A 22,404-nucleotide genomic window follows, 5' to 3' on the forward strand; every position below is an offset into this window, starting at 1 on the left:
ACTGCAATTCTTACTTCTTCTTGAAATGTAGGGACGACAGTACATTCCATCACATCCACCTAGTGTACACAGGTAGGTCCATTGTGGCGGGTAGGCGGCTGGCTGCTTTAATGGCTGTTTGCTGTTCCCCTACTCCACTCCACTCCACTATTTGACTGTGGTGCTGCATCAATCAGTGGCTGGCTCAGGTGCAGCTCTTTAACTTACCTAGGAGGGAGGGAGGGAGGGCGGAGAGAAGACAAGGAAGGTGAATGAGCTGTTCCAATGTGAAATGCCGGAAACACAGAAACACAGAAGACACACACACACACACACACACACACACAACAAGAGGTGGCAATGTATTCATTAATTGCATTTAATAAATGAGCTCATTATCACACATGACTGTACAAATGCATTGTCCAACAGGTGTTGAAATAATGGGATTAAAAGGGGAGATCCCTTCAGAAAGACAGAAACAATGGCAAAGAGAAAAAACACTTTTGGAATCTGATTTTAGTCAACACATAAGGGAAGGGTGCACCGGTCCTGGAAATACTGCAATACCAGGTCAATGCGTGGAGTGGACAGAGCAAGCTCTATTTCCATCTCCCTGTTCTAAAAATCCATTTAATATATGGTCCCCAGATAGGGGACGTATCAGATATTAAACTGATAAGAACAGATACTACACTTGATCTTAGCCAAAAGGCCGAGAAGCGATAACCCGAGCGGCCCTTGCCTTGCCCGAGCCTGTCCCATACTGCTGTTCACCCCTTGCAGCGATTCAGCCTACTCCTAGGCAATTCCATGGGGCCCTGCAGGCTCACACACATTTACAGCTACTAAGCGGGAGGTGAATAAAGGCCGGAGAGGAAGCCAGACAGGATTTGCTTCTTTTGCTTGCACCACAATGCAGTGCTGAAAGAGGAGGAATCTACATAAAAACGCCTTCCTGGCAACGCCCAAATGCCCTCCTGCCATGCAGATAAACACTGGCAGCGGCAGCAAGTGCATGCCCACAGCCACCCCTTGTTCCTTCACACCTTGTATCAGCTTTAATCCAGTCCTGTGCTGCCTGCTGAGCAGCACTGAACAACACTGCCTGGGCCCAGGCTTTTATCTCTGAGGCAGGCCCCATTATGATGTCAGAAAGCTGGCTCTGGAATCCTGAGGGCTCCACTATGACACGTGCAAAGTTCCGTCTGAACTTTATATAAGACTGTGAGGCTCAGTCAGTCACTCAGTGTTGCCTGAGAGGGCAACACTGCAACAGCCGGCCGCCAGGCTGTCTTTTTTTTGCACATTTATTTGCCTCCAGGAGGCCACAAGAGGGAGACAAGGGACTGCAAAATGGAAAATAGGCATCCACCAACTTTACAGACAACTTCTCTTTGCTCCTACAACCTCCATCCTTGCACAGTTTGTTATTCTTCCAGGTAACATAGTAACAAATCCAAATTGCTGCTCTCTTTGTAGGCAAGCAAGGGTTTGTTGCAACTGCAATTCTTACTTCTTCTTGAAATGTAGGGACGACAGTACATTCCATCACATCCACCTAGTGTACACAGGTAGGTCCATTGTGGCGGGTAGGCGGCTGGCTGCTTTAATGGCTGTTTGCTGTTCCCCTACTCCACTCCACTCCACTATTTGACTGTGGTGCTGCATCAATCAGTGGCTGGCTCAGGTGCAGCTCTTTAACTTACCTAGGAGGGAGGGAGGGAGGGCGGAGAGAAGACAAGGAAGGTGAATGAGCTGTTCCAATGTGAAATGCCGGAAACACAGAAACACAGAAGACACACACACACACACACACACACACACAACAAGAGGTGGCAATGTATTCATTAATTGCATTTAATAAATGAGCTCATTATCACACATGACTGTACAAATGCATTGTCCAACAGGTGTTGAAATAATGGGATTAAAAGGGGAGATCCCTTCAGAAAGACAGAAACAATGGCAAAGAGAAAAAACACTTTTGGAATCTGATTTTAGTCAACACATAAGGGAAGGGTGCACCGGTCCTGGAAATACTGCAATACCAGGTCAATGCGTGGAGTGGACAGAGCAAGCTCTATTTCCATCTCCCTGTTCTAAAAATCCATTTAATATATGGTCCCCAGATAGGGGACGTATCAGATATTAAACTGATAAGAACAGATACTACACTTGATCTTAGCCAAAAGGCCGAGAAGCGATAACCCGAGCGGCCCTTGCCTTGCCCGAGCCTGTCCCATACTGCTGTTCACCCCTTGCAGCGATTCAGCCTACTCCTAGGCAATTCCATGGGGCCCTGCAGGCTCACACACATTTACAGCTACTAAGCGGGAGGTGAATAAAGGCCGGAGAGGAAGCCAGACAGGATTTGCTTCTTTTGCTTGCACCACAATGCAGTGCTGAAAGAGGAGGAATCTACATAAAAACGCCTTCCTGGCAACGCCCAAATGCCCTCCTGCCATGCAGATAAACACTGGCAGCGGCAGCAAGTGCATGCCCACAGCCACCCCTTGTTCCTTCACACCTTGTATCAGCTTTAATCCAGTCCTGTGCTGCCTGCTGAGCAGCACTGAACAACACTGCCTGGGCCCAGGCTTTTATCTCTGAGGCAGGCCCCATTATGATGTCAGAAAGCTGGCTCTGGAATCCTGAGGGCTCCACTATGACACGTGCAAAGTTCCGTCTGAACTTTATATAAGACTGTGAGGCTCAGTCAGTCACTCAGTGTTGCCTGAGAGGGCAACACTGCAACAGCCGGCCGCCAGGCTGTCTTTTTTTTGCACATTTATTTGCCTCCAGGAGGCCACAAGAGGGAGACAAGGGACTGCAAAATGGAAAATAGGCATCCACCAACTTTACAGACAACTTCTCTTTGCTCCTACAACCTCCATCCTTGCACAGTTTGTTATTCTTCCAGGTAACATAGTAACAAATCCAAATTGCTGCTCTCTTTGTAGGCAAGCAAGGGTTTGTTGCAACTGCAATTCTTACTTCTTCTTGAAATGTAGGGACGACAGTACATTCCATCACATCCACCTAGTGTACACAGGTAGGTCCATTGTGGCGGGTAGGCGGCTGGCTGCTTTAATGGCTGTTTGCTGTTCCCCTACTCCACTCCACTCCACTATTTGACTGTGGTGCTGCATCAATCAGTGGCTGGCTCAGGTGCAGCTCTTTAACTTACCTAGGAGGGAGGGAGGGAGGGAGGGCGGAGAGAAGACAAGGAAGGTGAATGAGCTGTTCCAATGTGAAATGCCGGAAACACAGAAACACAGAAGACACACACACACACACACACACACACACAACAAGAGGTGGCAATGTATTCATTAATTGCATTTAATAAATGAGCTCATTATCACACATGACTGTACAAATGCATTGTCCAACAGGTGTTGAAATAATGGGATTAAAAGGGGAGATCCCTTCAGAAAGACAGAAACAATGGCAAAGAGAAAAAACACTTTTGGAATCTGATTTTAGTCAACACATAAGGGAAGGGTGCACCGGTCCTGGAAATACTGCAATACCAGGTCAATGCGTGGAGTGGACAGAGCAAGCTCTATTTCCATCTCCCTGTTCTAAAAATCCATTTAATATATGGTCCCCAGATAGGGGACGTATCAGATATTAAACTGATAAGAACAGATTTTTTTTTTTTTTTTTTTTTTTTTTTTTTTTTTTTTTTATTAAACCATTCAGGTTTTTTTGAATAAAACCGAGAACTGTAGTTGTTCAAACCACCTCTCTATTTTTCAAAAAATCTCATCACTCTGGTTCATTATTTTATTTTTCCATCAAATACAAGATAAATCAAACAAAATTCCTCAAACTAAATACCTCCATTTTAACATTCGCCATATCCCTTCCGCATCCATACCTCTTTCTAGATCCCATTTATAATAAAAATACAATTTAGCCAATACCATACTAACCACATCCTCCATCTCAAATACTTCTCTTTTATACACATTCAAATTCCTCGTATTCCACAATACTTCTTTCACACAAGTCAGAAAAATCCACAACACTCTATCCTTTTCACTACCCAAACTACACAAACCAAACAAGACAATTTCATACGTCAAAACCTTCAAACCAGTCAATTCTTCACACAACCCACTCAACTTTTTCCAAACATCCTTTGCATGCTTACACGACCAGAACACATGACTCACATCCTCATCATCCCCACAACCTTCTCTCGGACACCTTTCAGACGCAACCAAACCTCTTCTTTTCTGAACACTCCTTACAGGCAACACTCCATGTACCGACATCCATAACAAATCTTTCTGCTTATTTGACACATCAAACGTAACAATCTTCTTCCACACAGACTTAGACTCCATCGAATTCAAACCATTTACAGAACACATCACATTATTCATACACATACTTCTCACAACATTCTTTTCTCTCAAAAATCTCTCCATTCTTACATCCTCTAGCTGGAACTTTTTGATAAATTTTTCTACATACAAATACCACCCCGTGCACTGGAAAGCAATTGGTTTACATAAATTTCTTTTTTCCCAACTTAGACGCTGAATCACCGTTCCAGCTAGATACTTAGACATTCTGGAAGCCTTGGATTCCTTAAATAAAAGCTCTACAAAAAAACGTACACAATTAATTCCAATGAAAATCTCCAAATTTGGGAAATCAAGGCCTCCATTACGTCTGCTTTTCATTAGAATTTCTCTCCTTGCCTTCTCAATCCCGCTCCCCCATAGAAAAAGGAACAAAACTCTATTCACTTTTTTTAACATAGCAACAGCAGGAGGAAAAACCAGAGCAACATATAAAATCATAGGTAGAATAATACTTTTGACAATTAAAACCTTCCCCGAAAAAGAAAGATCCCTCATTCTCCACATTTCCAACTTTCTCACAATCCTACCACCTAACTCATCCCAACTTTCTTTCCCTTTCAGCTCATCATCAAACACAATACCCAAAATTTTCACACCATTCACCTGTTCCATATCAGAATCACTCACTCGCTCATTACTGAAAAAAATTTTAAATTTGCTCTTACCCCAATTTATTTTAAAAGCAGACGCAATACAAAACATATTTACAATCAACTTCACTCTGGACATATCATACACTGAATCACACAATACACAAATATCATCCATATATCCCAAAGCTTTCACACGCTTTCCATCACACCCGGGCACCACCAAACCTTTCACAACCTTATCATTTCTAATCATTTGCAACAATGGTTCAATCGCACAAATAAAAAGGATGGGAGACAACGGACAACCCTGTCGCACACCAGACATAATACTAAATGATTCTGAAAAAAACCCATTCACCTGCACACAACTCTTTGCATTCGCGTATAATTTCTTCAACAAACTCACAAACTGAACCGGAAAACCCATTCTCTCTAACACTTTGAACAAAAACACATGCGCCACACGATCAAACGCTTTCTCAAAATCTAACGCACACACAATCACCTTCTTATTCCGACCCTTACAATCCTCAAGCATGTCCCGCACCAACGCCACGTTCTCATGCAATTTCCTTTTCGGTACCGCACATACCTGATCCTCATCAATTACACACCCAATCACATCTCTCATACGATTCGCAATCAGCTTGGCAAAAATTTTATAATCCGTATTCAGCAAAGTAATTGGTCGCCAGTTTTCTAACCGTCTCTTATCTCCTTTTTTATGCAACAGAACTACCATACCCTTCTTCATCACATCACACATATTCGTCCCAGAAAACAACACTCTCATAACATCAATAACATCCTTCCCAATTATATCCCAATATTTCCCATAGAAATCAGCTGGTATTCCATCGATCCCTGGAGACTTATTTTTGGCCATACTTCCCACCACATCCTTTACTTCACCATCCATAATCTCACCAAGCAAAAGCTCACATTCACTTTCAGGAACAAAATTACACACAATATCCAAAAACTCCTCATCATCACCCAGATCACACTTCTTCACATCATACAGTTGTTTATAAAAATCAGACACCACATCAATCACATCCTTACCAAACACCTCTTTATCATCCTTATCCAATAACACATTCATACCACTTTTCCCACCACACATTTTTTTAAAGAAAAATCTAGTGCACTTCTCGTGATTATCTCTAACCTCCACCTTAGACCTAAATATTATTTCTTTCCCTTTCTCTCGGAACCACTCCTTAATATCTTTTTTTGTTTTTTCTAAATCGTGTCTTACATCCATACCCAAATTTTTACATTGATGAAGGAACGTCATCCGCATATTAAAGCGTGAATATTGCAATCTTTTCCTTCTCGCTCTTCTATATCCTATCTGTCTAAAAAACCCACCAATCTTTTTTTTCACCCATACCCACCATTCACACACATTAGAGAAAGAACTTTTCTTCCTAACCCAAAACCCATATTTTTTCCCAAACCTAGTTTTTACCCTTTCATCACTCAGAAAACTGACATTCATCTTCCATACCCCTCTACCATAAAAGAAATTATTTATAACAAAAACCCCCAACAAACACTCGTGATCTGAAAACCACACTCTCTCCTGCGCATAATCGACACATTTCATTGCTGAAGTAGAAAAAAAGAAAAAGTCCAGACGAGAATCCGTTCTTCCGTCATCGGCATGGTAAGTAAATGGACCTGGTTTCCTGGTGACAGCGTCCTGCAAAGCAAAGTCCTGCAAAATTTTATTCCACAAACTTCCGGTAGCGTCCACATTAGACTCTGTGGATCCAGCTCGGGCCTGCTTCTCCAGGATACAGTTAATATCACCGACAATAATAACAGGAACTTTACCATGTAGAAAAAATTTTAAACTATCAAAAAGTGCCAACCTATCAGTTTTCACAGCATGGCCATAGATATTGATAAGCCTAAACTGCCACCCCTTATAGGATAGTAACACACAGACACATCTTCCTTCCTGAATGATTTGAGTCTGTTTGATGACAAACTCATTATTTTTGAAGAGAATACCAATTCCATCATTCCTATTTGTGGAAGAAAAGGACCAAATTGCTTCCCCAAACTTCCATTCTTCTTTCCTAGGCATTTTTGATAAACCACATTCTTGTACGCAAACAATGTCACTGCCCTTAGAGGCCAAAAAGTCCAGGACTGCAGCACGCTTGTGAGCAGAGGAGAACACCCGTACATTTTGAGAGACAATCTTTAATCTCAAAGACATGCGGGCATAGTATGGTTAGTGGAAAAGAAAGCCATGAGAAAACCAGAACATATCACGTCCCAGGGAAATACATAGCTCTTTCCAGATTCGCCACATTGGCTTCACTGAGGAAACCTTCCCCAGGAGAGCTGGGTACTTCTGAGGCCACCTCAGATGACTTAGGGCTACAACTAGAGTCACTGTCCAGCAATGAGAAAGGATTTGCATGAGCAGAATCTTCCAACAAACCTATCTTCAGTCTCTTCACCGCCTTTCCAGACTTCCCCCTTTTTGAGACAACTTTGTGGAAAATTTCCGCACTAGTGGCACTAGGCATCCTGGCCTCCTTCTCGTCCTCCTCCGATATTGACCACTCCACTTTAGCTGAGTCTTCCGTTTTTGACTCTGGGCTAGAGAAAGACAAAATTTGCATACTTGCACCATTATCAGGGTATGCACACCCACTAGGTGGCGCTGTGTCTTCACCTTCCATAGGTATAACCACAGGTGTCTCATCAACAGTTGGCTCTGCAGGAGGGACCACACCCAACTCCATGCTATCAGTATGTGAGGTTAGAACCTCTCCAAATCCAGCTTTCCCAGGGTCCTGAGAAGCAGCCACAGAAACACTGCCAGCAGGCTCTGAAATTACATCAGAAGAGGCAGCAAGGGAACCTGTTGTTCTCACCTGTCTGCCCCATGTCCTTCTCTCTTGCCCTAAGAAGGGAAACACCTTTGGGCATTTTCTACAGGTATGACCAGGCAAACCACAAATGTCACACCTGGATGGGGAAATACATGCACTAGCCTCATGTCCTGTTTCTTTACAATTCCTGCATACCTTGCCTTTGCATGCATCTTTGGTATGCCCGTAGGAAAAACATGATCTACAAAAGCATGGCATATCTTGGTAGTAAAGATATCCCTTATTACCACCAATTGAAAAATTAGCAGGAGGATTCATCACTCCTCCAATACAGCTGGAGTCAGGTTTCAGCCTGACCCAGTACTTGATATCACCATTGAAAACTCCCCATAGATTCTTCTGCTCCACACCACCTCTAACATGGGTACAGTAGTGAGCTAAAAAGGCCCTAACCAGCCTTCTATCCAGAAATGGGTTATACATGTGGATTGTGATACATTTCTCCACTGCTGAAAAAAGAGGTTGCACTTCAATAGATGTTAAAGCCTCATGCATGTGTTTCTCCTTGAGCAACTGAAAAACATTTAGACAGTAGGCGGCCTCAAAAAAGGATACGTCATACGTAGCAATATTACTGAAAGCTTGGATACAGAATACCTCTACCAACTTAACTCCAGCCAGGTCCAGAAGGATGTTCTCAATGATGTGCCCAGTATCCACTTCGTCTCTCCTCTGCTCATTTACCACAAAACGAATAGTATTCCGCACAGCTGCCATCTTGATATGGAATGCCCAACGGCACGGTGATCGCTCCCAAAAACGTCGGAGAGGACTCCACGAAAGACCGAACCCCCGGCCCAGACCAGGCAATAAACCTGATCTGAGCCAAAAGGCCGAGAAGCGATAACCCGAGCGGCCCTTGCCTTGCCCGAGCCTGTCCCATACTGCTGTTCACCCCTTGCAGCGATTCAGCCTACTCCTAGGCAATTCCATGGGGCCCTGCAGGCTCACACACATTTACAGCTACTAAGCGGGAGGTGAATAAAGGCCGGAGAGGAAGCCAGACAGGATTTGCTTCTTTTGCTTGCACCACAATGCAGTGCTGAAAGAGGAGGAATCTACATAAAAACGCCTTCCTGGCAACGCCCAAATGCCCTCCTGCCATGCAGATAAACACTGGCAGCGGCAGCAAGTGCATGCCCACAGCCACCCCTTGTTCCTTCACACCTTGTATCAGCTTTAATCCAGTCCTGTGCTGCCTGCTGAGCAGCACTGAACAACACTGCCTGGGCCCAGGCTTTTATCTCTGAGGCAGGCCCCATTATGATGTCAGAAAGCTGGCTCTGGAATCCTGAGGGCTCCACTATGACACGTGCAAAGTTCCGTCTGAACTTTATATAAGACTGTGAGGCTCAGTCAGTCACTCAGTGTTGCCTGAGAGGGCAACACTGCAACAGCCGGCCGCCAGGCTGTCTTTTTTTTGCACATTTATTTGCCTCCAGGAGGCCACAAGAGGGAGACAAGGGACTGCAAAATGGAAAATAGGCATCCACCAACTTTACAGACAACTTCTCTTTGCTCCTACAACCTCCATCCTTGCACAGTTTGTTATTCTTCCAGGTAACATAGTAACAAATCCAAATTGCTGCTCTCTTTGTAGGCAAGCAAGGGTTTGTTGCAACTGCAATTCTTACTTCTTCTTGAAATGTAGGGACGACAGTACATTCCATCACATCCACCTAGTGTACACAGGTAGGTCCATTGTGGCGGGTAGGCGGCTGGCTGCTTTAATGGCTGTTTGCTGTTCCCCTACTCCACTCCACTCCACTATTTGACTGTGGTGCTGCATCAATCAGTGGCTGGCTCAGGTGCAGCTCTTTAACTTACCTAGGAGGGAGGGAGGGAGGGCGGAGAGAAGACAAGGAAGGTGAATGAGCTGTTCCAATGTGAAATGCCGGAAACACAGAAACACAGAAGACACACACACACACACACACACACACACAACAAGAGGTGGCAATGTATTCATTAATTGCATTTAATAAATGAGCTCATTATCACACATGACTGTACAAATGCATTGTCCAACAGGTGTTGAAATAATGGGATTAAAAGGGGAGATCCCTTCAGAAAGACAGAAACAATGGCAAAGAGAAAAAACACTTTTGGAATCTGATTTTAGTCAACACATAAGGGAAGGGTGCACCGGTCCTGGAAATACTGCAATACCAGGTCAATGCGTGGAGTGGACAGAGCAAGCTCTATTTCCATCTCCCTGTTCTAAAAATCCATTTAATATATGGTCCCCAGATAGGGGACGTATCAGATATTAAACTGATAAGAACAGATACTACACTTGATCTTAGCCAAAAGGCCGAGAAGCGATAACCCGAGCGGCCCTTGCCTTGCCCGAGCCTGTCCCATACTGCTGTTCACCCCTTGCAGCGATTCAGCCTACTCCTAGGCAATTCCATGGGGCCCTGCAGGCTCACACACATTTACAGCTACTAAGCGGGAGGTGAATAAAGGCCGGAGAGGAAGCCAGACAGGATTTGCTTCTTTTGCTTGCACCACAATGCAGTGCTGAAAGAGGAGGAATCTACATAAAAACGCCTTCCTGGCAACGCCCAAATGCCCTCCTGCCATGCAGATAAACACTGGCAGCGGCAGCAAGTGCATGCCCACAGCCACCCCTTGTTCCTTCACACCTTGTATCAGCTTTAATCCAGTCCTGTGCTGCCTGCTGAGCAGCACTGAACAACACTGCCTGGGCCCAGGCTTTTATCTCTGAGGCAGGCCCCATTATGATGTCAGAAAGCTGGCTCTGGAATCCTGAGGGCTCCACTATGACACGTGCAAAGTTCCGTCTGAACTTTATATAAGACTGTGAGGCTCAGTCAGTCACTCAGTGTTGCCTGAGAGGGCAACACTGCAACAGCCGGCCGCCAGGCTGTCTTTTTTTTGCACATTTATTTGCCTCCAGGAGGCCACAAGAGGGAGACAAGGGACTGCAAAATGGAAAATAGGCATCCACCAACTTTACAGACAACTTCTCTTTGCTCCTACAACCTCCATCCTTGCACAGTTTGTTATTCTTCCAGGTAACATAGTAACAAATCCAAATTGCTGCTCTCTTTGTAGGCAAGCAAGGGTTTGTTGCAACTGCAATTCTTACTTCTTCTTGAAATGTAGGGACGACAGTACATTCCATCACATCCACCTAGTGTACACAGGTAGGTCCATTGTGGCGGGTAGGCGGCTGGCTGCTTTAATGGCTGTTTGCTGTTCCCCTACTCCACTCCACTCCACTATTTGACTGTGGTGCTGCATCAATCAGTGGCTGGCTCAGGTGCAGCTCTTTAACTTACCTAGGAGGGAGGGAGGGAGGGCGGAGAGAAGACAAGGAAGGTGAATGAGCTGTTCCAATGTGAAATGCCGGAAACACAGAAACACAGAAGACACACACACACACACACACACACACACAACAAGAGGTGGCAATGTATTCATTAATTGCATTTAATAAATGAGCTCATTATCACACATGACTGTACAAATGCATTGTCCAACAGGTGTTGAAATAATGGGATTAAAAGGGGAGATCCCTTCAGAAAGACAGAAACAATGGCAAAGAGAAAAAACACTTTTGGAATCTGATTTTAGTCAACACATAAGGGAAGGGTGCACCGGTCCTGGAAATACTGCAATACCAGGTCAATGCGTGGAGTGGACAGAGCAAGCTCTATTTCCATCTCCCTGTTCTAAAAATCCATTTAATATATGGTCCCCAGATAGGGGACGTATCAGATATTAAACTGATAAGAACAGATACTACACTTGATCTTAGCCAAAAGGCCGAGAAGCGATAACCCGAGCGGCCCTTGCCTTGCCCGAGCCTGTCCCATACTGCTGTTCACCCCTTGCAGCGATTCAGCCTACTCCTAGGCAATTCCATGGGGCCCTGCAGGCTCACACACATTTACAGCTACTAAGCGGGAGGTGAATAAAGGCCGGAGAGGAAGCCAGACAGGATTTGCTTCTTTTGCTTGCACCACAATGCAGTGCTGAAAGAGGAGGAATCTACATAAAAACGCCTTCCTGGCAACGCCCAAATGCCCTCCTGCCATGCAGATAAACACTGGCAGCGGCAGCAAGTGCATGCCCACAGCCACCCCTTGTTCCTTCACACCTTGTATCAGCTTTAATCCAGTCCTGTGCTGCCTGCTGAGCAGCACTGAACAACACTGCCTGGGCCCAGGCTTTTATCTCTGAGGCAGGCCCCATTATGATGTCAGAAAGCTGGCTCTGGAATCCTGAGGGCTCCACTATGACACGTGCAAAGTTCCGTCTGAACTTTATATAAGACTGTGAGGCTCAGTCAGTCACTCAGTGTTGCCTGAGAGGGCAACACTGCAACAGCCGGCCGCCAGGCTGTCTTTTTTTTGCACATTTATTTGCCTCCAGGAGGCCACAAGAGGGAGACAAGGGACTGCAAAATGGAAAATAGGCATCCACCAACTTTACAGACAACTTCTCTTTGCTCCTACAACCTCCATCCTTGCACAGTTTGTTATTCTTCCAGGTAACATAGTAACAAATCCAAATTGCTGCTCTCTTTGTAGGCAAGCAAGGGTTTGTTGCAACTGCAATTCTTACTTCTTCTTGAAATGTAGGGACGACAGTACATTCCATCACATCCACCTAGTGTACACAGGTAGGTCCATTGTGGCGGGTAGGCGGCTGGCTGCTTTAATGGCTGTTTGCTGTTCCCCTACTCCACTCCACTCCACTATTTGACTGTGGTGCTGCATCAATCAGTGGCTGGCTCAGGTGCAGCTCTTTAACTTACCTAGGAGGGAGGGAGGGAGGGCGGAGAGAAGACAAGGAAGGTGAATGAGCTGTTCCAATGTGAAATGCCGGAAACACAGAAACACAGAAGACACACACACACACACACACACACACACAACAAGAGGTGGCAATGTATTCATTAATTGCATTTAATAAATGAGCTCATTATCACACATGACTGTACAAATGCATTGTCCAACAGGTGTTGAAATAATGGGATTAAAAGGGGAGATCCCTTCAGAAAGACAGAAACAATGGCAAAGAGAAAAAACACTTTTGGAATCTGATTTTAGTCAACACATAAGGGAAGGGTGCACCGGTCCTGGAAATACTGCAATACCAGGTCAATGCGTGGAGTGGACAGAGCAAGCTCTATTTCCATCTCCCTGTTCTAAAAATCCATTTAATATATGGTCCCCAGATAGGGGACGTATCAGATATTAAACTGATAAGAACAGATAAGGTTTCAACAAAGTTTTTTATTGGCAAAAATAATATATTTTACAGACTTTTTTTTAAAATTGAAACCACAAGATAAAATCAACAGCATAATACATGAATATTCATACATTTAAATGAATACAAAAGTAATAATAATAAGACCATTAATACAGATGTTATAATAAAAGTACAGAACAATAGCAGGATAAAATTTATACAGGGCATAAAAGACATAAAAGAATAAAACCATTTTTATTTACAATGTTATGGTATTCCACATTTGCAAACACCACATGGATGTTGCTTCTTTTACCCCTAGCTGCTTTTTGTCCCTAAGATAATAAATATACATTTCACTTAGGGCATATTTCACACAATTTTTAACGTCAATAAAATCATGTTTAAAAAGCAGAATGTTCCTAACCTTCCAGATGGCATTCTTAAAACAGTTTAAAATGATCCAACAGACCATTTGCTGTTTAAAACTTGGGCAGTTAAAAAGACCATAAAACACGTATTCAAATTTAAGATCTTTAAGACCGCAGGCCCATTTCAGCAATGGGCCTACCTTCCTCCAAACCTCCTGTGCATATGGGCAGTTCCAAAACAGGTGCATTACCGTCTCGTCGTCACCACACCTGTCTCTCGGGCACTTGGCTCTCGCCACCAGTCCTCGCCTATGCTGGAATTCACGAGTAGGGAGGCACTGGTGAACGATTGCCCAGGCAAGGTCCTTGTGCACATTTGCCATAAATTTCCCGAAAACGTTCCGCCACACCACCTTGGACCTTGCCTGTGAGAAATTTGAAACTGCCAGAGTATCCTCCTGCCGCCTACAGGAGAGTGACACTTTTTTCTGGTCCCCCAATATGTCAGGCTCCAATTCTTGGAGACCTAGGAGCCTGACAGTTTTTTCGAGCACCGCATATTGTTTTGGGGGACACAGAAGCACAGGAGAATTCAAAGGGACACGAAACCATCGTTTAAAAATCATGCCCGTAGCGTACTTTAAAAAGTAGCTAAAAATACCATCAGAATTATACATTTTAAAACAGAAGCAAAAGTATTTAATGTAAAAGAAGTTAAAAAGGTTAGGAACATCTCTCCCGCCATTGTCCTTACATCTGTACATAAAATCACGTTTTAGTTTTTCCATTTTGGAACCCCATAAAAACATAAAACAGATCCTGGTCACTTTTTTAATATATAAAATTGTTGGAGGGAAAACCATAGCTACATAAAGCATTATGGGTAATAAAACAGATTTAATTATTAAAACTTTTCCCTCCATGGTGAGATTTCTCAAATTCCACATTAAAACCTTTTTTTCCATTTTGGCAATTACTGAATCCCAATTGGGTCTCCCATCGTTTTCTTGATTAAAAACAATTCCTAAAATTTTTATCTGATCCTGCTGCATGTTAACTCCTGGTGTCACAGAGGAATCCCATACACCAGTATAAAAACAGTCACACTTATCAACGTTTAATTTAAAACCAGAGGCTTCACAAAAAAAGCCGGTGTTCCTCAATGCCCGTCTCATAGAAGCGGCGTCTGGGCATAGGACGGTGGCGTCATCCATATAGCCTAGGATTTTTACCTGGTTCCCCCTTCCTCCAGGTATGGGCACGCCTCTGATGACTTTATCATCTCTTATTAGGGTGAACAGAGGTTCTATGGCACAAATAAAAAGGAGCGGAGACAACGGGCACCCCTGTTTCACCCCTGATAAAAGAGGAACACCTTTAGTTAAAAATCCGTTGATAGAAATTTGGCTAAAACAGGATCGATATAAAAGCTTAATACGTGTTAAAATAATTTCAGGAACAGCCATCTTTTTAAGAACCATAAAAAGATATTCATGGGAGACCCGGTCAAAAGCCTTCTCGAAATCTAAGGATAAAATAGCAAGGCTTTGACCCCTTTCTTTAAAATACCAAATGATGTCACGTAAAATATTCAGGGACTCAGTAATTGACCTCCCAGGTACCCCACATACCTGGTTTGGATGGATTAATTTCTGAATAAAAGGTTTAAAACGGATTGTTATTAGTTTAGCTAAAATTTTACAATCAACGTTTAAAAGAGTAATAGGGCGCCAGTTTTTTAACTGGTCCCTCTCACCTTTTTTAAAAATTAAGGACACAATCCCCCTCCTCCAGGAAGGGGGCAGCTCTTCAGTAATAAAAACTTCCTTATACAATAAAAACATGTCATTCTTTAAAATTTCCCAAAAAGCATGATAAAATTCGATGGGCAGACCATCTTCCCCAGGAGCTTTCCCATTAGAAAAACTTTTAAAAGCAAATAAAAGTTCCTCCAAGGTAATATTACGGGATAAAACTTCCTGGTCTAAAATATCTAGCTTGGCATCAAGGGAATTAAGAACATGTTCTAAAAAGGAAGGATCAATATTTTTCTTGTTAAAAAGAGATTGGTAGAAATTAAAAGCAGAATTTAAAATGCCGACCATAGTGGTTTCTCCTTCAAGGTTTAAAATGACATCTCGTTTATCCATTACCTTTTTGAAGAAGAACCGGGAACACTTCTCGCCATCCTCGAGGTGCTTTACATGTGAATTAAAAATTATTTGTTTCCCTTTCTCTTCTATGGCATGTTTTATTTCAGCTTTAAGATTTAAGATATCATCATCAACATCCATACCAATCTCCTTCAATTTAAAAAGTACATGTAAACGTTTATTAAGAACATAAAACCATTGTTTTCTCTCTTTTGCTTTCTTCTTACCTGCTCGAATAAAAAAAGCTCTGATTTTGGGTTTAATGCCCTCCCACCAGTGTAGCATAGGCTGACTGGGCGCTCTATGGGACTGCCAACACTGGTAGGTCCGCACAAACTCCTCTTTAATGATGGGGTCCTCCAGGAGTGTGGTGTTTAGTCTCCAGGGACCCCTACAAGCTTTTTGCTCTCCCTCTAGCTCCAGGTGCACTGAAAGGAGCTTGTGATCAGATAAAATATTTGTTAAAAGCAAACATTTTTTGGGAATAAAACTATTAGAAGTGAAAATAAAATCAATTCTGGAGCTCACTCTTCCATTGGACCAGGTGGGGCCTGGGTCCGCAGGCAAGAGTTCCCTCCAGCAGTCTTTCAATTTAAAATCACCAATAAAATTCTTGAGCAGGTAAGAAGTACGGTCAATTTTTCGATTAAAATCCCCACCCTGCCGGTGTTCTCCATCTCGCACACAGTTAAAATCACCACCCACCAGCAGGGGGGTAGACCCAACACAAAACAATGGTAAAATCTCTAATAGTTCTGCCCTCTCCTGTTTGGTAGGAGGGGCATAAACGTTTAAAACACGAATTAAAATTCCATTAAAAAGCAAATGTATTAAAATAGCTCTGCCGGGCATGATTTCAGTCACTGTTTGGATGGAGATAAAACGACCTCGGCAGAGCAATCCAACCCCCGCAGAGCGACAGTCATTTCCACCAGACCAGACTGAGGGGCCTAGTTTCCAGTCCATCTTTAAATCTTGATATTCCAAGTCATTAGGGATTCCACATTCTTGAAGCAGGCAAAGGTCAAAGTCCACAGTCTCTAAAAATGAAAATAAAGCAGTCCTGCGGACAGGGCTCTTTAGGGACCTCACATTTAGTGAGGCGACTTTGATAGGAACCAACATAGTCTTAGTTGAGGTCAGGGTCCGAACCAGAAGAGTCGTATTCGGAGATCAGCTGCGAGTCTGGACCCCCTTTTTGAGGGGTCAATAAATCTTGGATGTTGGTAGGGTCAGAGCCAGATACGTGGGCGGCTCCAACCCCCACACTGCTCTCATCCGAACTCCGATAGGCAGCTTTCCTCCGAACTCCGGACTCCTCTTCCTCTCGCTGTCTCTTTGCAGAATGGCTCCTATCCATCTCCTCGAAGTCGCTCTCACCCATCTCTGGCCCCTGGCTGAAGATATCGCTGATGTCCTTCCTGGGCAGCTGCACAGGGGCCTGTGAGGTCCCATCACTCTTGGCAACCTTTGCCTGCTTACGGGGAGCCTTCATCGCAAGCCCCTCCACAACCGCAGTGGAGGAACTTTGCTCTGACCCCCCCGTTGACCGGAAATGGTCAAAACGAGGCTCCAATCCAGCATATTTTAGGGTTTTCTTAATGGAGCCCTCGTCTGACACAGAGTGTCTCCGCTCCATGCCCACACTCTTGGGACAGGCGTCAGGTCCTACTGCAGAACCTACGGAGCCACGACGCCTGTCGCTAACCACTGCCTCAACAGGGTCCACTGCAGGCGGAGCAGAGGACCTGTTTGCAGAGGTGCCGGTCAACTTATGTCCAGCAGAGTCAGAATTCCTCCTGCTCTGCCTGGACCCGGTGGAATCCCTATGGCCGTCCCTCGAGGCTGACATCGGTGGGCCCCCCGATGGAGCTGTGAAGGACTTTGGCCTGGACCCCTCAGTCGTCAATGCTCGTTTTGGGGCATTACCAGCGGCGTCTGCACATGTTGCAAACTGCCGCTCTGGCCCTGGTCTGGGTAGCCCAGATTTCGCTCTGCGGGGGCAATCTTTAAAAGCATGCCCAGTCATGCCGCACAGATTGCACAACACCTCGGAACTGCATTTTGCCGCTACGTGTCCAACCTGGCCACACCTGTTACACTGCACCACATGGGGCCGGTCACAATGTTCTCTGGTGTGGCCATATCTCAAGCAGTTCCGGCAGGCTATTGGCATCTGGGGGTAAAATAGGAATCCTCGATTCTTCCCAATGGCAAAGTTCTGGGGTGGGTGATGTAAGCCTCCAATGCCATTGGGATCCTGGCGGAACTTCACCCAATATTTCCTTTTGCCATTCCAGAAGCTCTGGGTGTTCAAGATTTTATGTGAGAAGCGGACCTCCCTGCAGTAACGACTGAGGAAGGTTTCAATGTCACACTCTGAGACAAATGGACTGAACATGCACATCACGAGCGGGACTTCTTCCTCCCCGTAGAGGAATAAAAAGTTCAGTCCATTTAGCCGCTCCTCACTCTGGTCCGCATCAGACAATCTTTTGTGCATGTTGTCGCAACATGCCGCGGCCGTAAAGGATACGGTGTACCGACCGCGGCTTTCCTGGTCGTTGAGACACAGGATGTCCGCCCGCTTGAGCCCCAGGAAGTCCAGCAGAATCACCTCCACAATGAAGCGAAGGTTCTTCCGCTGGCGATGGCCTTCTTCCACCTCGATGCGGACGGACTGGCGCAACCGGGTGTCCCCGGATGCAAATCCAAATGTATATGGCATTTTCAGTGCCTGGGGGCTAAGCCTGTCCCTTATAGCAGCAAGGGCTCAGATTCCACAATTAAGTGGAACCCTCCCCCAAGGCCAAGGATTAGGGTACCCCAGACACCTACGAAGCCCGATAAACGCCCTCGGAACGCTCTTAGAAAAACGCCTCAAGGCCGGTTGACCTCTTGGGTAAGGCGCGATCGCAACTCGTTGTCCGGGGGCTAAGCCCACTCCCCAAATAGCAGCAAGGGGGTGAAGTCTCTCTGTGAAAAGAGACGATCCCCCAAGGCCAAGGAGCAGGGTACCCCGGACACCTCCCAACAAAACCAGATACAGAAATACTACACCTGATCTTGCCAAAAGGCCGAGAAGCGATAACCCGAGCGGCCCTTGCCTTGCCCGAGCCTGTCCCATACTGCTGTTCACCCCTTGCAGCGATTCAGCCTACTCCTAGGCAATTCCATGGGGCCCTGCAGGCTCACACACATTTACAGCTACTAAGCGGGAGGTGAATAAAGGCCGGAGAGGAAGCCAGACAGGATTTGCTTCTTTTGCTTGCACCACAATGCAGTGCTGAAAGAGGAGGAATCTACATAAAAACGCCTTCCTGGCAACGCCCAAATGCCCTCCTGCCATGCAGATAAACACTGGCAGCGGCAGCAAGTGCATGCCCACAGCCACCCCTTGTTCCTTCACACCTTGTATCAGCTTTAATCCAGTCCTGTGCTGCCTGCTGAGCAGCACTGAACAACACTGCCTGGGCCCAGGCTTTTATCTCTGAGGCAGGCCCCATTATGATGTCAGAAAGCTGGCTCTGGAATCCTGAGGGCTCCACTATGACACGTGCAAAGTTCCGTCTGAACTTTATATAAGACTGTGAGGCTCAGTCAGTCACTCAGTGTTGCCTGAGAGGGCAACACTGCAACAGCCGGCCGCCAGGCTGTCTTTTTTTTGCACATTTATTTGCCTCCAGGAGGCCACAAGAGGGAGACAAGGGACTGCAAAATGGAAAATAGGCATCCACCAACTTTACAGACAACTTCTCTTTGCTCCTACAACCTCCATCCTTGCACAGTTTGTTATTCTTCCAGGTAACATAGTAACAAATCCAAATTGCTGCTCTCTTTGTAGGCAAGCAAGGGTTTGTTGCAACTGCAATTCTTACTTCTTCTTGAAATGTAGGGACGACAGTACATTCCATCACATCCACCTAGTGTACACAGGTAGGTCCATTGTGGCGGGTAGGCGGCTGGCTGCTTTAATGGCTGTTTGCTGTTCCCCTACTCCACTCCACTCCACTATTTGACTGTGGTGCTGCATCAATCAGTGGCTGGCTCAGGTGCAGCTCTTTAACTTACCTAGGAGGGAGGGAGGGAGGGCGGAGAGAAGACAAGGAAGGTGAATGAGCTGTTCCAATGTGAAATGCCGGAAACACAGAAACACAGAAGACACACACACACACACACACACACACACAACAAGAGGTGGCAATGTATTCATTAATTGCATTTAATAAATGAGCTCATTATCACACATGACTGTACAAATGCATTGTCCAACAGGTGTTGAAATAATGGGATTAAAAGGGGAGATCCCTTCAGAAAGACAGAAACAATGGCAAAGAGAAAAAACACTTTTGGAATCTGATTTTAGTCAACACATAAGGGAAGGGTGCACCGGTCCTGGAAATACTGCAATACCAGGTCAATGCGTGGAGTGGACAGAGCAAGCTCTATTTCCATCTCCCTGTTCTAAAAATCCATTTAATATATGGTCCCCAGATAGGGGACGTATCAGATATTAAACTGATAAGAACAGATACTACACTTGATCTTAGCCAAAAGGCCGAGAAGCGATAACCCGAGCGGCCCTTGCCTTGCCCGAGCCTGTCCCATACTGCTGTTCACCCCTTGCAGCGATTCAGCCTACTCCTAGGCAATTCCATGGGGCCCTGCAGGCTCACACACATTTACAGCTACTAAGCGGGAGGTGAATAAAGGCCGGAGAGGAAGCCAGACAGGATTTGCTTCTTTTGCTTGCACCACAATGCAGTGCTGAAAGAGGAGGAATCTACATAAAAACGCCTTCCTGGCAACGCCCAAATGCCCTCCTGCCATGCAGATAAACACTGGCAGCGGCAGCAAGTGCATGCCCACAGCCACCCCTTGTTCCTTCACACCTTGTATCAGCTTTAATCCAGTCCTGTGCTGCCTGCTGAGCAGCACTGAACAACACTGCCTGGGCCCAGGCTTTTATCTCTGAGGCAGGCCCCATTATGATGTCAGAAAGCTGGCTCTGGAATCCTGAGGGCTCCACTATGACACGTGCAAAGTTCCGTCTGAACTTTATATAAGACTGTGAGGCTCAGTCAGTCACTCAGTGTTGCCTGAGAGGGCAACACTGCAACAGCCGGCCGCCAGGCTGTCTTTTTTTTGCACATTTATTTGCCTCCAGGAGGCCACAAGAGGGAGACAAGGGACTGCAAAATGGAAAATAGGCATCCACCAACTTTACAGACAACTTCTCTTTGCTCCTACAACCTCCATCCTTGCACAGTTTGTTATTCTTCCAGGTAACATAGTAACAAATCCAAATTGCTGCTCTCTTTGTAGGCAAGCAAGGGTTTGTTGCAACTGCAATTCTTACTTCTTCTTGAAATGTAGGGACGACAGTACATTCCATCACATCCACCTAGTGTACACAGGTAGGTCCATTGTGGCGGGTAGGCGGCTGGCTGCTTTAATGGCTGTTTGCTGTTCCCCTACTCCACTCCACTCCACTATTTGACTGTGGTGCTGCATCAATCAGTGGCTGGCTCAGGTGCAGCTCTTTAACTTACCTAGGAGGGAGGGAGGGAGGGCGGAGAGAAGACAAGGAAGGTGAATGAGCTGTTCCAATGTGAAATGCCGGAAACACAGAAACACAGAAGACACACACACACACACACACACACACACAACAAGAGGTGGCAATGTATTCATTAATTGCATTTAATAAATGAGCTCATTATCACACATGACTGTACAAATGCATTGTCCAACAGGTGTTGAAATAATGGGATTAAAAGGGGAGATCCCTTCAGAAAGACAGAAACAATGGCAAAGAGAAAAAACACTTTTGGAATCTGATTTTAGTCAACACATAAGGGAAGGGTGCACCGGTCCTGGAAATACTGCAATACCAGGTCAATGCGTGGAGTGGACAGAGCAAGCTCTATTTCCATCTCCCTGTTCTAAAAATCCATTTAATATATGGTCCCCAGATAGGGGACGTATCAGATATTAAACTGATAAGAACAGATACTACACTTGATCTTAGCCAAAAGGCCGAGAAGCGATAACCCGAGCGGCCCTTGCCTTGCCCGAGCCTGTCCCATACTGCTGTTCACCCCTTGCAGCGATTCAGCCTACTCCTAGGCAATTCCATGGGGCCCTGCAGGCTCACACACATTTACAGCTACTAAGCGGGAGGTGAATAAAGGCCGGAGAGGAAGCCAGACAGGATTTGCTTCTTTTGCTTGCACCACAATGCAGTGCTGAAAGAGGAGGAATCTACATAAAAACGCCTTCCTGGCAACGCCCAAATGCCCTCCTGCCATGCAGATAAACACTGGCAGCGGCAGCAAGTGCATGCCCACAGCCACCCCTTGTTCCTTCACACCTTGTATCAGCTTTAATCCAGTCCTGTGCTGCCTGCTGAGCAGCACTGAACAACACTGCCTGGGCCCAGGCTTTTATCTCTGAGGCAGGCCCCATTATGATGTCAGAAAGCTGGCTCTGGAATCCTGAGGGCTCCACTATGACACGTGCAAAGTTCCGTCTGAACTTTATATAAGACTGTGAGGCTCAGTCAGTCACTCAGTGTTGCCTGAGAGGGCAACACTGCAACAGCCGGCCGCCAGGCTGTCTTTTTTTTGCACATTTATTTGCCTCCAGGAGGCCACAAGAGGGAGACAAGGGACTGCAAAATGGAAAATAGGCATCCACCAACTTTACAGACAACTTCTCTTTGCTCCTACAACCTCCATCCTTGCACAGTTTGTTATTCTTCCAGGTAACATAGTAAC

General features: G+C 45.4%; 7 non-coding genes and 1 pseudogene across 7 annotated transcripts; all 8 read right to left on the reverse strand.

The window, feature by feature from the left end:
- Positions 1–515: 515 nt before the first annotated feature.
- Positions 516–706, reverse strand: LOC142719156 (U2 spliceosomal RNA). The gene has a single exon (XR_012872611.1). It is a non-coding gene; the product is annotated as a U2 spliceosomal RNA (small nuclear RNA).
- Positions 707–1,996: 1,290 nt separating this feature from the next.
- On the reverse strand, positions 1,997–2,187 carry LOC142719157 (U2 spliceosomal RNA). The gene has a single exon (XR_012872612.1). It is a non-coding gene; the product is annotated as a U2 spliceosomal RNA (small nuclear RNA).
- Positions 2,188–3,481: 1,294 nt separating this feature from the next.
- LOC142719200 (U2 spliceosomal RNA) lies at positions 3,482–3,683 on the reverse strand (annotated as a pseudogene).
- Positions 3,684–10,007: 6,324 nt separating this feature from the next.
- LOC142719159 (U2 spliceosomal RNA) lies at positions 10,008–10,198 on the reverse strand. The gene has a single exon (XR_012872615.1). It is a non-coding gene; the product is annotated as a U2 spliceosomal RNA (small nuclear RNA).
- Positions 10,199–11,488: 1,290 nt separating this feature from the next.
- LOC142719160 (U2 spliceosomal RNA) lies at positions 11,489–11,679 on the reverse strand. Its single transcript, XR_012872616.1, has one exon. It is a non-coding gene; the product is annotated as a U2 spliceosomal RNA (small nuclear RNA).
- Positions 11,680–12,969: 1,290 nt separating this feature from the next.
- Positions 12,970–13,161, reverse strand: LOC142719184 (U2 spliceosomal RNA). The gene has a single exon (XR_012872639.1). It is a non-coding gene; the product is annotated as a U2 spliceosomal RNA (small nuclear RNA).
- Positions 13,162–20,004: 6,843 nt separating this feature from the next.
- Positions 20,005–20,195, reverse strand: LOC142719161 (U2 spliceosomal RNA). The gene has a single exon (XR_012872617.1). It is a non-coding gene; the product is annotated as a U2 spliceosomal RNA (small nuclear RNA).
- Positions 20,196–21,485: 1,290 nt separating this feature from the next.
- LOC142719162 (U2 spliceosomal RNA) lies at positions 21,486–21,676 on the reverse strand. The gene has a single exon (XR_012872618.1). It is a non-coding gene; the product is annotated as a U2 spliceosomal RNA (small nuclear RNA).
- Between the last annotated feature and the right edge of the window lie 728 nt (positions 21,677–22,404).

The sequence above is a fragment of the Rhinoderma darwinii genome, unplaced genomic scaffold (genome assembly GCF_050947455.1).
Source record: "Rhinoderma darwinii isolate aRhiDar2 unplaced genomic scaffold, aRhiDar2.hap1 Scaffold_471, whole genome shotgun sequence".
Classification (NCBI taxonomy): Eukaryota; Metazoa; Chordata; class Amphibia; order Anura; family Rhinodermatidae; genus Rhinoderma; species Rhinoderma darwinii.